At 36.7% G+C, this 14,940-nt stretch overlaps 1 pseudogene; it reads left to right on the top strand.

Annotated features, from left to right (window-relative positions):
* The first annotated feature begins 6,711 nt into the window (after window positions 1–6,711).
* On the top strand, window positions 6,712–7,276 carry LOC118499347 (annotated as a pseudogene).
* The last annotated feature ends 7,664 nt before the right edge of the window (window positions 7,277–14,940 follow it).

The following is a 14,940-nucleotide window of genomic DNA, read 5'->3' on the forward strand; positions in this document are numbered from 1 at the left end:
ACGAACTCCGGTGTTTTTAAAAGATACTTAGATATGAGAATTTTTCAAGAAGACTTTGGATCTCTATAATTTGATTTGGATTTCATTATTATGAAGGGAACCAATGTAGCTATTTAATATACTGTTTTCCCACAACATCTGTAAACTGAGGTTTTACTTTTTAAAATCAGAATTATGGAAGTTCCAAGCAATTTGGAGTACAGTATCACCAGATGGAATTGGTCATCACACATTTTTTTCTATCATATTTCTCCTATTTAGCTGCCCTAAACAACTCATCCTATTTCAATTTTAAGGATTTTTTTAAGTAATGGCTCTTTTATTGAGCCTGTAGGTAAGAGGAATTCCTTCCTTGATGGACATGTCAGAGTTGTTAGGTCTATGCTTATTTTTTTAATGATCAAGTGACATTTCACTTTGATGGTACAATTACATATAGTATTATTACAATTACTTTAGTACTATGCAATGTCAAATGACATTTTATTTAATAGTGCAATTGCATATAGGATTATTTTTGACATTTTTGAAAGGTCTTATGTTAGTTATTAGTAAAATAAATGTTATGGACCTTACTTTTGCACTTTTGTTAAACATTAAATATGCAGAAAAGTTTCAAGAATAGTATAAAGAACTGTTGCATACCCTTTATCCAGATACACCAATTGTTTAAACATTGCACCAGTTTGCGTTATTATTCTCTCTCCTCACATGTGCATATCAAGAATAAGTTGGCCATATCATGCCCTCTGTCCCTAAACGTTGAACTATTTATTTCTTAGATAAGGTCATTCTCTTAAATAACCATAGTTCAGTTATTAAAATCAGAAAAATTTAACTTGATGCAATATTTTTATGTAATCTACCATCTATATTCAAGTTTCATCAATTATCCTAATAAAGTTCCTTATGTCTATTTTTGATCAGGTTAATCAGGGATTCCACAACACATTTATTGCCATGTTTCTTAAATCTTCAGTCTGGAAGAGTTGTTAAGATTTTGTCTTTCTTAATCTCAACACTTTTGAGAAGTATAGGACAATTATTCTGTAGAATGTTCCTCAGGTTGGATTTGTCTTTTCCTTATGATTAGTTTGTATTCTGCATTTTGTCAGGGGTACCAAGGAAGTGATGGCCTCATCCACATTTTACGTTTTGAAGTGGAGAATTATTCTAATTTGTTTGGCCTGCTCCGATGCTGAAACATCTTACTTATCCAGATCTCAATTACGGAGACAACCATTTTATCTGGAATGAATTCAATAACAAAAATAAAAGTTTAAAATGGCCACCAACATCAGTGTTTGAGATTTTTAGTGACTCTGACTGGGTTGAGTGTGTAGCAGTGGAGGGGAAGGATATCAATGTTATTACACTGGAAGTTTGGGCCATACAAGCATAATCTCCTTGCCAAAAGCGTTAGACTATTAACTTCTACATGTTGGCAGTGTCTCGGATTAAAGCCAAAACAAGCTATCCAAGGTAAAAATGTGAATTCTAAAGGTGATTTTGCAGAGTAGGTTCCAAGACCCCAGGAAAATCAATATTTGAAGCTGTGTTTATTGAAGTCAATTTAAACAATTACATTAACAGAAACTAAGAATACTTTTTAACTAGCTTCACATTTTTATAATGCCTAAACACAGACAACATAGGTACAAACACATCAGCAAAACTAGAAATAAAGATCCAGCCTAACTCAGAGGCTCTTCCTTTAGGCATGCAGGAGACACGGTACATCACAAAAAGAAGCTGAGGATCGATACCAGATTCTGGTTGGTGATCTTTTCAACTTACTGATAAGTTTTTGTGCGTGTTAACTACATAGAAAAATGTATATGGTTCTTTACAGAGAGTTTGATTTTAGTTATTTATCAATAGATGTTTTGTTGCCATACTATCTACAGTTAAAGAATTCCTTGAGAGCCATCTGGTTGGGGTCAAATCTACTTAACCATCACAATCAATAGCCTGGTGGCTAGAGCAGGCTGATGCAGGTAAGTAGTACCTCCTACAGGTGACACACTTAATAAATGAAAATATAGAATGTCCTGTTAAATTTGAAATCAGATAAATAACAAATAATTTTTTAGTATAAATCTGCCCCAATATTGTGCCCTGAATTTCATCTGTCATCAGTACTCCTAGAGAAAGCTATTCCAACCTGTTTTTGGTTTTTGGTTTTTTGTTTTTTTTTTGTGGTTGCTGAGCTACACATTGGAAGAGCCATGATATGCTTGCATATTATGTCTAAAAGATCTCTTGAGCCCTGACTTAGTAGTGCCTTTTTATCCTAATGGGTCATTTGGTTTCCAAGCTTGTGCAATATTATAAGTAAGCCTTTGCAAGAAGGAGGAGACTCTCAGAGGGAGCCCTGTGACATGAGCAAAAGGTGATTGTCTGGTAGCAAGGGAAGGGACAGAGCAACTCTAAAAACACACATTTACATAATGGAATTCTATGCAGCAGAAAGAACGAAGGAGCTCCTACCCTTTGCAACAGCATGGATGCAACTGGAAAGCATTATGCTAAGTGAAATAAACCAGGCGGTGAAAGACCAATACCATATGATCTCACCTTTAACAGGAACCTAATCAACAAAACAAACAAGCAAAATATAACCAAAGACACTGAAGTTGAGAACAGCCTGACAGTGACCAGAGGAGAGGTGGGAGGGAATTTCAGGGGAAAAAGGGAGGGGTTTGCAGGAACAAGTATAAAGGACACATGGACAAAAACAAAGGGGGGTGGAAACAGGATGGAGGTGGGGAGGGCTGTAGAGGTGGGCTGGGATGGGGGTAAAAGACAGAAAACTGTACTTGAACAACAATTAAAATGAAATTTAAAAAAATGAAAAATAAAAACACACAGTGGGAAGAAAACAATATCAGAGGAGAGTATACACGACCACCGCAGAGTAAGAGAACCAACTATGCTACTTCCCAAGGGCATTGCCTTATTATAGCATCACACTGTCACTGGTATTTGATATGAAGATCCTGGGATCAAAAAGAGTTCAAATTGCTTTTGAATATAGTTTAATAGTTCTCTGAGATTCTTTGAAAGCATTAATAGAGTAAATTATAACTAAATAAACACTGTTGAAAAAGGCAAAGCAATATATATTTGACACAGATCTTAAAACCAGTTAAAATTTAAAATAACATTTGCATATTTAATCAAAGGAAAATCTTCAATATGTGGAAACTACAGCTTTCTAAAACAAATCATTTCCTGACACTTCCAAACTGTAAATGTTTTCCTGTTATTACTTTTATTACTGGTGTGTTTCAGGTGAGTGTATCAATTTGGTTGGAATTATATGAGTAATTTCCTTAAAGTCTTATTTTCCTTGGCATGTGGGGGCCCAGTTCTCTCAAAATGATTAGCTTTTGAGATTATAATTTCAAGTGACTCAAGTCATACCTATTGCTTCAAGTAAGAGTTTATGACATCTTGAGAAACTTTGGAACTCAAAATACTTTCTAAGTTATTCTGGTGTGGGGAAGGAGTGAGTAAATGTGTGCAATTTTAACTTCCAGGAGAATATATCTTTTACCAAAAGACTCACCCTTGGGAGTCATTTTAAAGCTGAGCAACTTCCCTAGACTAAAACACCATTTAATTAATACCCATGTTCTATACATTTTTTATGCCTCCACTTTACGAAGAAAGATAAATATGTTACAAAACTAGGCTGTGCAGATGGACAGCATTCTCTTCAAGTAGGTCCTTAAAAAATGGGATATGGATGTACACACAAAGTGAGACAGTCAAGTGTCAAAAGAAATCTGTCAGCTTTTTAGCAGTTGAATAATTCAGAAGATGTGCATTAAGCCAACTTCTTAATTTCCCGTTTCCCCCTTTCTAATTCTTTCCTTTTCATCCTGTGATCTTTCTACTCTCTGCCTCCAAGCTATTTGTTGCAGTGATGCCCTGGAAAGCAGGTGGTCTTCCTTACACGACAGCATCTGCTGCTCAGAGTGAGAGGCGAAAGATCTAAAGGCAAAGGAAATGAAACCCGCAGTCCTATAAATGCCTTTTTAAAAATAGCCTTATTTTGGGTTATTTTTTGTTGAATCAACTGGAACACTTTTATTGTTCACGATAAAACAAGTTGTCTAAAGACAATGATCCTCCTCCTTTTATGTTTCTGACACTGGGGTTTGTTTCTTCCCACCCATTTTCTGGATCGGGTTTCTTCCCTAAGGTTTACAAATGGTGTGGGTGGCTGCAAACCTCTGAAGGTTTTTCTTAAGCCATTTGTTAATAATATCCTCTCAGCAATGACTCCAGCCTTTATAGTTGTGATTGTTAGTGAAGCTTCAAGGGTGCAGTGGTGTTTTTCTAGGCTTCTAGCCCCAGGGGGGAAAAGAATTCCCAGGAGCACTTTTGGCTGCTTTTGTATCATCCAGAAACAAGAAATCAGAGGGCTGGGGCTGAAAGGCCGAACTTTTTTTTTAACTATCCAAACTTGAATGGACAGTGTGGTATAATGGAAAGGACAGGGAGATGCAGAGGTGGGGGAGGTGCTCAGGGCTCATATGGACCTGAAGTTCAATCCCAGCTCTGCTGTTCAGTGAATATGTAACATTGGTCACTCAAGATTTCGAGCCTTAAGTTCTTACCTGTATATAATGTGTAATTTTACCTGTTTGATAGTTAGGAAAGATTTTTGAGCCTCAGTATCTTATCTTTAAGGGAGGTGTAATAATACCCAGTTTATAATGTTGCTGGAAGAACTAAATGAAAGATAAGTGCCTAAAAGCACTTCTCCTGTGGGCCTTTAAGAAACTCTATCTTCTCTGAGGATCACCTCCAATTTTCCCTTCCTTCCTCTTCTCAAACCACACAATCATCCACATGCACACACATGGGGCTAGCATCAGATTTTATTCTCTGCCTTTTATGGGGAAAAGTATGGATGAGATGTGAACCTGTCCCAGCCTGTCACACTGTTGACGTAAACTTTGATTCACAAATGAGACCCGTTGTCTGATGGGGAGGCTGTGGAGGAAGGGCCTGTCTCAGACCCCACCCTCGCCAGGCAGGCTGTGTAGAGAGGAAGCTTTGGCAACCTGGTTTGGCAAAAGGCATTTCCTCTTTGGACAGCTGCCCAATCTTTTCTTTTCTGGTTTTCCCCAAAGCTATGAAATGTGATCTTGAGTCTCTAGGAGTCACTGTTTTCAGGCAATGAACCAAATGTTTTCAGTTTATCTGATAATACGAATGGCCCTCACATGTGTCTAGCAGCTCATCAGCTGGGCACTGCTTTGTAATGATAGAAATTGCTGGTAACAAGGTCATTCCCTAAAAGTTTGTTCTTTCTCTTCATGTCCTCCAGTTCTCCCTCTGTTTTTTCTCCTCCAGGCTGGTATCCCTTCCCCGACTTGGGCTGATGGGCAGATGCACTAATAGTCATCACAGTGGGATTCTCACACTGGGCCCTCAGGGTATATTGAACAGTTCCTCGAAGTACACCTCCTAGGAATTGCACAGTGTGTACCTTTGTTCTCTTAAGTTTCCTGGCTCTTCCTGATTTCTGCTGTAGTTTCAGTGCCAGGTGCTTGAGACGTCAGTTGGCCAAGACAAATACACTCTACCTACAGCCTAATGCTGCAGGTCCTGGCCAGGTAGCATCATCCCCATATGGCAAGGTCACAGGTTTGGTCAGGGCATGTACAGGAATCAACCAATGAGTGCACGAATAAGTGGAACAACACAAGGCCTAAAGAATGCTGAATAATGACCTGAATAGTTACCAATTTAACCAATTATGCTTCTATTTACATTTCTGGTGGGGAATGTAAGTCAGAGAATAAGGTAGCTGATTTGAAAAGAATATGGTTAAGAGCTACAGTAAAAGCAAGCAAGCTGCCCTCCCCCCCGGCTGGTGTGGCTCAGTGGACTGAGCACTGGCCTGCGAGCCAAAGGGTTACCACTTCAGGTCCTGATCAGGGCACATGCTTGGGTTGCAGGCCAGGTCCCTAGCTGGAGGTCTCCACCGATCAATGGTTGTCTCCATCTCTTTCTGCCTTTCTTCCCTTCTCTCTATAAGTAAGTAAGTAAATAAATAAATATATTTTTAAGTAAGCAAGCAGGCTATGTGATTGAAGAGCTAAATCTTATATTTTTTTCTCTTGGCTAACTTTTTCCCCCCTCTAACAACTTAAAAACTTTCCCAGGACATAGTTAATATACCATAAATATGTGCACAGTTCAGTGATTTTTAACAAATGCATAAGTTGTGCAGTCATCAGCTCGACTGATTTTAGAATTTTCCATCACCCCCCAAATTTTCCACAAGTCTGTTTATAGTCAGTCCCCACTCACACATCCTCAGCCCCAACAATCATCGATCTAATTTCTGTCTCTATAAATGTGCATTTTTGCATATTTCATATAAATTGAACTACACAGTATATACCCCTGTGACTCTGGCTTCTTCCATCCACCATGTTTTTGAGATTCATTCATGCCTTAGCATGTATGTATCATTGTTTAATTTCTTTTGATTGTTGAATAATATTCTATTGTATGGCTATACCACATTTTATTTATCAACAACCAGTTATTTATCTACCAACCATTCATCAGTTTGATAGATACTTGGATTGCTTACAGTTTGAAGTTTTTATGGTAATGACTCTGTGAACATTTACATACAACTCTTTGTGCATATGTTTTCATTTCTTGCATAGATTGTTAAGAGTAGGATTTCTGGCAGAGGCTTGCCTCCCCCTTGCATCTCGGCCACCAACATGCCATCCAGACTGAGGAGGACCCGGAAGCTTCTGGACCTCGTGAGCGACGGCTCGGCTGCATCAGCTAGCACAGGAAGCACCTGGAAGGCCGAGGCATGCTTGCGGCTTGCATCATCACAGGATCAACTCTGACAAATATCACCCGGGTTACTTTGGAAAAATTGGTATGAGGCATGACTACTTAAAGGAGATCCAGAGCTTTTGCCCCAACTGTCAACCTTGGTAAACTGTGGACTTTGGTTAGTGAGCCAACCCAAGACTGGAGCTGCCCCTGTCATCACCTTGGTGCGATCAGGCTACTACAAAGTCCTGGGGAAGGGGAAGCTCCCAAAGCAGCCTGTCATCGTGAAGGCCCAATTCTTCTGCGTAATTGCTGAGGACAAGATGACAGGCATTGGTGAGGCCTGTGTCCTGGGAGCTTGAAGCCACATGGAGGGAAGTTTACTGAATGCTCACAAGTGCTTAAAAAAAAAAAAGAGTGGGATTTCTGAGTCCTTTGGTAAGTTTGTGTAACTGTTTTAAGAATTGCCAAAGTGTTTTGCAAAGCAGATGTGCATTTCCACCAGCAATTTATGAAGATCCACTTTCCAGTTTCATCACATACTCGTCAACACTTGATATTGTCTGTCTTTTTAATTATAGCCATTCTAGTGCTCATGCAATGGTAATTGAGTATGGTTTTAATTTCTCCAATGACTAATAATGTTGAATACTTTTTAATGTACTTATTAGCCATTCATATGCCATTTTACTCATTTTGTAATTGGATTGTCTTATTATTGAGCATTAAGAGTCCTTTATATATTTTGGATATAGGGCAAAAGTAGGTTTACAGCTGTGAATACACAAAATACAGAGTTTACTCTATTATTACTTATTATTATATTATTTTATATAAATATACTTTAGTCCCACTCTGTATCCATGATTTGCCAATATTTTCACCCACTCTATGGTTTGTCCTTTCATTTTCTTAATGGTGTCTTTTGAAGCGCAAAATCTCTAATTTTGATGAAGTCCAATTAATCAGTTTTTGACTCTTCTGGATTGTGCTTTTGGTACCGTATTTAAAAGCTTTGTGCCTAACAAAAGTTCATGAAGATTTTCTCCTGTTTTCTACTAGATGTTTTCTTATACCTTTACTGCTTACATTGATATCTATGATCCATTTTGACTTAATTTTAGTATATATTACAGGTACAACTGTTTGTTGAAAAGATTACCTTTTCCTCTTTGAGTTGTCTTGATGCCTTTGTTAAAAATTAATTGACCATAAATGCCAGGGTTTATTTCTGGACTTAATTCTGTTCAACTGATCTGTATACCTATTTTTATGCAAATATCACAGTTTTGATACTGTAGCTTTACAGTAAGTAAACTTTGTTCCTTTTCAAAATTGTTCTGACTATTCTAGGTCCTTTCATTTTCACATGAATTTTAGGATTATCATGGCAGCTTTTACAAAAGTTCTTAAATCTTCTGATCAGGGAACATAGAATTTCTCTTCATTTATTGATATGTTCTTTAATTATATTCAGCAATGTTTTTGCTTTTATTGTACAGATACTGAGCTTCTTTTGTTAAATTTACAACTGATCATCTTATTCTGTTTCTTTTTTTGTGAATGGAAATATTTTCTTAAGTTTACTTTTTTAAAGAATTGTGTATGGAAATGCAGGTTTTGTATATTAAAATGCAGGATGTTTACATCCTGTGACCTTATTTATAGTTGTTCTGGTAGTTTTGCATTGTGTGTGCATGTGTGTGTATTGCACAAGAATTTCTACATATAGGATCATATATAAGTCCTGTCCAGAAAGTATCCAGCTGTGTGCTATGAAAAATAGAGACATTTATTGAAAAAGAATCAAGATACAAGAAACATTTTACATAGCCTGACACCTCAGTTCCCTTCAAAGTAGGCACCTTGGGACCTCACACAGTTCTCCCAATCAGTGTCAGCTGCTCTGTCATATTTTCCTGAATCTCATTGATGGTCTGAAATCTCTTTCCTTTCAAAGGTGATTTTCGTTTTGGGAAAAGCCAGAAGTCACAGGATGCCAAATCTTGGCTGTAGTGAAGATGAGTCACCTGGATGATTTCATATTCCACAAAAAAATTCTGCATAACACATGATGCATGAGCACTTTGTTGTGATGAAGCTGTCAATCACCAGTTACTTATAGCTGTGGCTCTTTTCGTTCTATTGCATCTCTCAACCAACGAAGGTAGTTGAGTACATTGGGGTAGTTGAGTACATTGAGGTAGTACTCCTTATTAACTGTTCAGCCTAGAGGGGTGTACTCATGATGGACAACACCTTCCCAATCAAAAAACACTGTTAACATGGTCTTGATTTTGTTTTGACTTTGCTGCTCCTTCTTCAGGCATGGAGGACCAAGCAACTTCCAGGGATAACTTAGCCTTCATTTCTGGATCATGGACATGGACCCATGATTCATCTCCACTTATGACATTCTTGAGGAAATCTGGTTCATTGGCAGTTGTCTGAATCAAGTCACTAACAGCTGCAGCACCATGTTCCTTCTGTTCCAGTAGCAGAAGCTATGAAACAAATTTTTCCATGACACATTTTATGCCAAGGTCCTGCATTAAAATCTCTGACACAGTAGTTTTTGGAATCCCCAGATCAGCTCTAGTCCTTGTACTGTCAATCACTGATCTTTGTTGACCATTGATTGCACCCCATTCATGGTCAACATTCTCAGGTATTCTGTTTGTTGCAGGCCTTTCAGAACATGGATCATTTTCAACAGATTCTTGACCATCTTTGAAGCATTTGTGCCACACTTGTATTTGTGCTGAACTCATTGCGTCATCCCTGAAAGCCTCCTGAATCATCTGAATAGTTTCCACGGAGGACTGTTCAAGCTTAACACAAATTTGATGCGGGTTCATTGCTTTATTTGCTCAGTCATTTTGAATGCAATGGCCACACAGTACACGTGCTCATTCAATGGTGTCTACCATCTACACTGACTAGTACAAGGAAGTTGTCATTGTTCATCGACGTCATGTGTATTCTGGACCACTCTCCTTGGCTGCCAGATTACATTGCTATCGCACTAACCATTCTCGTTATGTTAACAATGGCTGAACTTTTTCTGAACAGACCTAGTATTACCCAAAAATATAGGGTGTACTTCTTCCTTTCAAATCCAGTTGCCTTTTTTGAGTATATTTTATTGATTATGCTATTATACGTGTCTAATTTTTTCTCCCCTTTATTTCCCTCTACCCCGCAGTCCCCTCTCACCAGAATTCCTCCCTTTAGTTCATGTCCATGGGTCATACATATAAGTGGGGGTTGTGGTGGTGGTAGAAATCCCCAGCCTCACAAGAGAGTTTGTCTAGAGACCCACAGGGTCCTAGAACATATAGAAACCCACCCACCCAGGAATCAGCACCAGAAGGACCTAATTTGCTTGTGGGTAGTAGGGTAAGTGACTGAAAGTAGACAAGAGCTGAGGGAGTAGCATTGTTCCCTCTCTGACCCCTCCCCTACATACATCACCACAACACAAGTGGATTTCCCCACCCTGGTGAGTATTTAAGGCTCCACCCATTGCAATGTAATAGGTGCACTGAGACAAAGACATATGGCTCAAATGAAAGAACAGATCAAAACCCCCAAAAATAGAACCAAGGGATGAAGACATAGCCAACCTATCAGATGCAGAATTCAAAACACTGGTAATCAGGATACTCACAGAAATGGCTGAGTATGGTTTCAAAGCAGAGGGAAAAGTAAAGGCTATGCAAAGTGAAATAAAGAAAATATACGGGGAACCAACAGTAAAGGGGAGGAAACCCAGAATCAAATGAAATCCTGTTGCCTTTAATTTCTTTGGAACACAGCTTTCATTTTTTATTCATTTAGCATGGTATTAGCTGAAGATTTCTCCTAGATACCTTTTATCAAGTTGAGAAAGTTTCCATTTTTCTCTGGTTTGCTGGGAGATTTTAATAATTAATCAGTGTTAAATTTTGTCAAATCTTTTTTTGCATCTATCAGATAGCCACATGAATTTTGTCTTCTATTATCTACAATGATGTATCATATTAATTATTTCATATATTAAATCAAACTTGCATTTTGGGATAAATCTCACTTGACCATAGATGATAATTCTTTTCATATCTTGCTGGATTTGGTTTGCTAATACTGTAAACATTTTTATATCCGTGTTTATAAAAAAATTGGCCTATTGTTTTCTTGTGATGTCTTTGCCTGGCTTTGGTAACAGATAATGCTGATGTCATAGAATGACTTAGGAAGTGTTACTTCTGCTTCTATTTATTTTGAAAGATTTTGAAAAAGATTGATGTTAATTCTTTAAATGTTAAATAGAATTCACCAGTAAAACCATCTGGTCCTGGATTCCTTTTTTTTTGTGAGTTGTTTTTGATTACTGATTTAATCTACCTACTTGCTATAATTCTGTTCAGATTTTCAGTTGCTTCATGAGTCAATTTTGGTAACTTGTGTGTTTTTAGAATTTTTCCATTTCATCTATGTTATGAAATTTATTGGCTCAGAATTGTTGATAGTATCTTCTTACAAGCCTTTTTATTTCTGTAGGTTGTTAATAATGCTCCCCACTTTTATTTCTGATTTTGGTGATTTAATCATGTTTTATCTATTTCTTCTAGTCGGTTTAGCTAAAGTTCTATCAAATATGTTGATCTTCTAAAGAACCAATTTTTATATTCTGTTCTTTACTTCATTTTTAATTTTTTTATTCTGTATTTCAGTTATTTCTGCTCTCATTACTGCTCTAAGCTTTATGATTTCCTTCCTTCTGCTAGTGTTGGGTTTAGGTTTTTTTTTTTCCTAGTTTTTTGGAGTATAAAGTTAGGTTATTGATTTGAAAGAGATCTTTCTTTTTTATTGTAGACATTTACAACTATAAATTTCCCTCTGAGCATTGTTTTCATTTTCATTCTTCTGAGAGTACTTCTGATTTCCCTTTTGAATTCCTTTTTGATCCATCAGTTTTTAAATAGTGCATTGTTTAATTTTCATATTTGTGAATTTTCCAGGTTTCCTTATGTTAATTGATTTCTAATTTTATTCCATTGTGGTTTAAAAAGATACTTCATATGACTTAAATCTTTTTATACTTGAGGAGACTTGTGTTGTGGCTTAATGGTCTACACTGGAGAATATTCCTTGTGCATGTGAGAAGAATGTATATTTTACTATTGTTGGATGGAATGTTCTCTCTACATCTTTTAGGTTTAGTTGCTGCTTGAATAATCTAGGATAATTTCTCCATCTCAGAATTCTTAATCACAACCTCCTTTTTCCTTTTAAGGAAACAGATTTACAAATTCCTGGGATTAGGAAGCAGATATATTTTGGAGGCCGTTATTCAACCAACCACAGTAACTGTGTAGTCTTTGTTTAAATACTGATCTACAGTTAGCACAGTCATGATCTCCAGGGCAGGACAGCACTGACTCCAAAATAGGGAGAAGAGCGTGCAACTCCAATAGCATGGGGCAACACCAAAGTAGCATTTTAAAGAGTTCCAAAGTTATCAGAGTGACAGATATTATTCCATCAGAGTACAATGGGACTTATAGGACAATGAAAATTAGGCTGGAAAACTATATTTAATGTGTTTCTTGAATTAAACGTACTTAGTGTGACTTGGTAAAAGAATTTACATGGGAAAGTTGTTTTTTTCTTATGCTCTAAAATAAAGAGAATCTGAGTCACCTGCAAGTATTTCCATTTTTAAAATTTTTTTAAGTGTATGGATTTGTATCAGAAATATACTCTGAGCCTCTAGATAGGGGTTTTATAGTACAGTGTTCTTTCCAATCATAATAATAGTTATGGGCCTTGGTGATCAGTGGATTGAGCACTAGACTGCAAACCAAAGGGTCATTAGTTCGATTCTCAGTCAGGACACATGCCTGGTTGCAGGCCAGGTCCCCAGTGGGGGCCATGTGAGAAGCAACCACACATTGATGTTTCTCTCCTTCTCTTTCTCCCTCCTGTCCCCTCTCTTTAAAAATAAATAAATAAAATCTTTAAAATAATAATAATAATAATAATAATAATAATAATAATAGTTATGGGCTTATTCCTGTGTATACCATACAAAATTTGCTTCACACTTAGGAGATTTTTATAAATTAAGAGTTACATTGTCCACTGAGGTATTTGTAACTGAAATTGTTAAAAATGTTGATTCTTCTGTATTTCTGTTACATTATGTCCAGCTTGAAAAGACCTTGATCTGACTTCTATTCAATTAAGTTTTACTGCTTTGTACTCTAAAGCCAAACCATAACTATAAACATAGAAGAAAAGTTATGGCTGAAAAACAGAACATCAAACATGTTAACAGCCCTCTTTCCATCATTTAGAAATCTCTAGCTGTGAGCCAAGAAGTTTCTGACCAGTAAATTTGATGTTCATTGTTGAGCTTCTTTGTTGGATTTTAAAGATTTTGTTCACCATGATGAGCACATTTGAAGGATAACTAAAAAGTTCAATAGATAATAACATGGGAATAATTTTAATACCTACTGAGTACAATAAAATGATAAGATTTCATAGCCCAGTTCTGATACTTGCAACCTATGTAACCTTGGGGAAGTCAATGTCTCCTTTAGCCTCAGTATTCTCATCTGTAAAGAAGGATAATAATCTGCTACAGATAGTTTTGAGAGTTATGACTCTATGCTTTGAAAAGTGTTATGCACTGAAACAAATAAAATGAATTACCATTCTTCTCAAATGAAAAAAAAACACTTCATCTTAAACTATATAATGGACTTGCACATAATTGAATTGTCATAATCAGAATGAATGTATTTTGTGGTGACAGGTACTCCATCTATGGGTATGATAGGTTTCAACATCTACATTATGGGGCCAATGGGACAAATGCAAACAATTCATCTCCATGCGAGCAAATGAGATTTCTCTCTGCTTTTTCACCATAGCCCCAACTCCGACTAGCCATCTCACAATCACTGGTATCTGGTTACTAGACCTGGGCAGGTTTGATCAATCTACCCCTATTGCAGAAGAGAAAAGCTGAAGACACAAACCCCTTTATTGATAAGTCTTATTTGCCGTGTTTGTCAGCTATGCCAGAAGACCAGAGATATGTTCATTAGTATTTATAAATAATTATTTAATAATTTATAAATGATAAAGACTGTCACATTCTCAACTTTAGTCATTTTTAAATGATAGCATTAAAAATAGCATGAGTGATTTGGATAATCACTGAGAATGTGAACTTTCTTATGTGAATATGCATGATGTATACACACACATACGCACACTCACACTTGCGTGTTTTGTTCAATTAGGTGAACAAAAACTTACTTGTGATTTTAAAGTTAAGCCTTTAATCTCCATTGTAAGTTTGAAGTAAAAATCAGTGCTCTAAAGAGAGAGATTTCTTCCAACATCACTCAAGAACAGCAGAGGGAACTGTCTGTCTCAAAACAATTTAAGATGATTCACAGACAATATAATGCTGTGCAGCAGCAATTTTCAACACATGTGCTGCAAGAACTTTTAAAGCATGCAATACCTAACTACTTAATCAGTGACACTGACCTCTTTTCCTTGAGACTGGTAAATTAAAAAATGACAACAGCCAACACAACAGTAGCTGTCTGGTGTGAATGAAGTAAAATCATACTTATTTTTTTGTCAGATTGGGAAAAACATTTTTTTTGGTGTGTCACAGATTTTAGTAATTAGTTTACATGGGCCATGAGATGAAAAAGTTGAAAATCATTGCTGTAGAAAGAGGTTTGTTGTTTCTATTTTATTTGAAAAAGGAGAAAAAAGAGAGAAATACAGTTTTTTTTTTAATTGTGGTTGCCCATTAGGGTTATCCAAATGCACAGAAATGTGCGTATCACATACTACATATTACATTGCTGGAATAAAGTTGTATAACCACATCTATCTATCTATCCCTAAGTCTTGATGCTACCCAATCAAGTTTCAAAAACCAAGTAAGATTGAATTGCCTGAAATTATGTCATGTACTCTTGCTTTGATTGCCAGCAGATTTAATAGTGGAAGGTAAAAATCTGATTTTCACTTAGATGTATTTCATAGGAAATGGTCCCAAATTAGAAAAGTTTGGGATACCAATGAGCAAAAAAAAAA

This window comes from Phyllostomus discolor, chromosome 3 (assembly GCF_004126475.2).
Source record: "Phyllostomus discolor isolate MPI-MPIP mPhyDis1 chromosome 3, mPhyDis1.pri.v3, whole genome shotgun sequence".
In the NCBI taxonomy this organism is placed as follows: Eukaryota; Metazoa; Chordata; class Mammalia; order Chiroptera; family Phyllostomidae; genus Phyllostomus; species Phyllostomus discolor.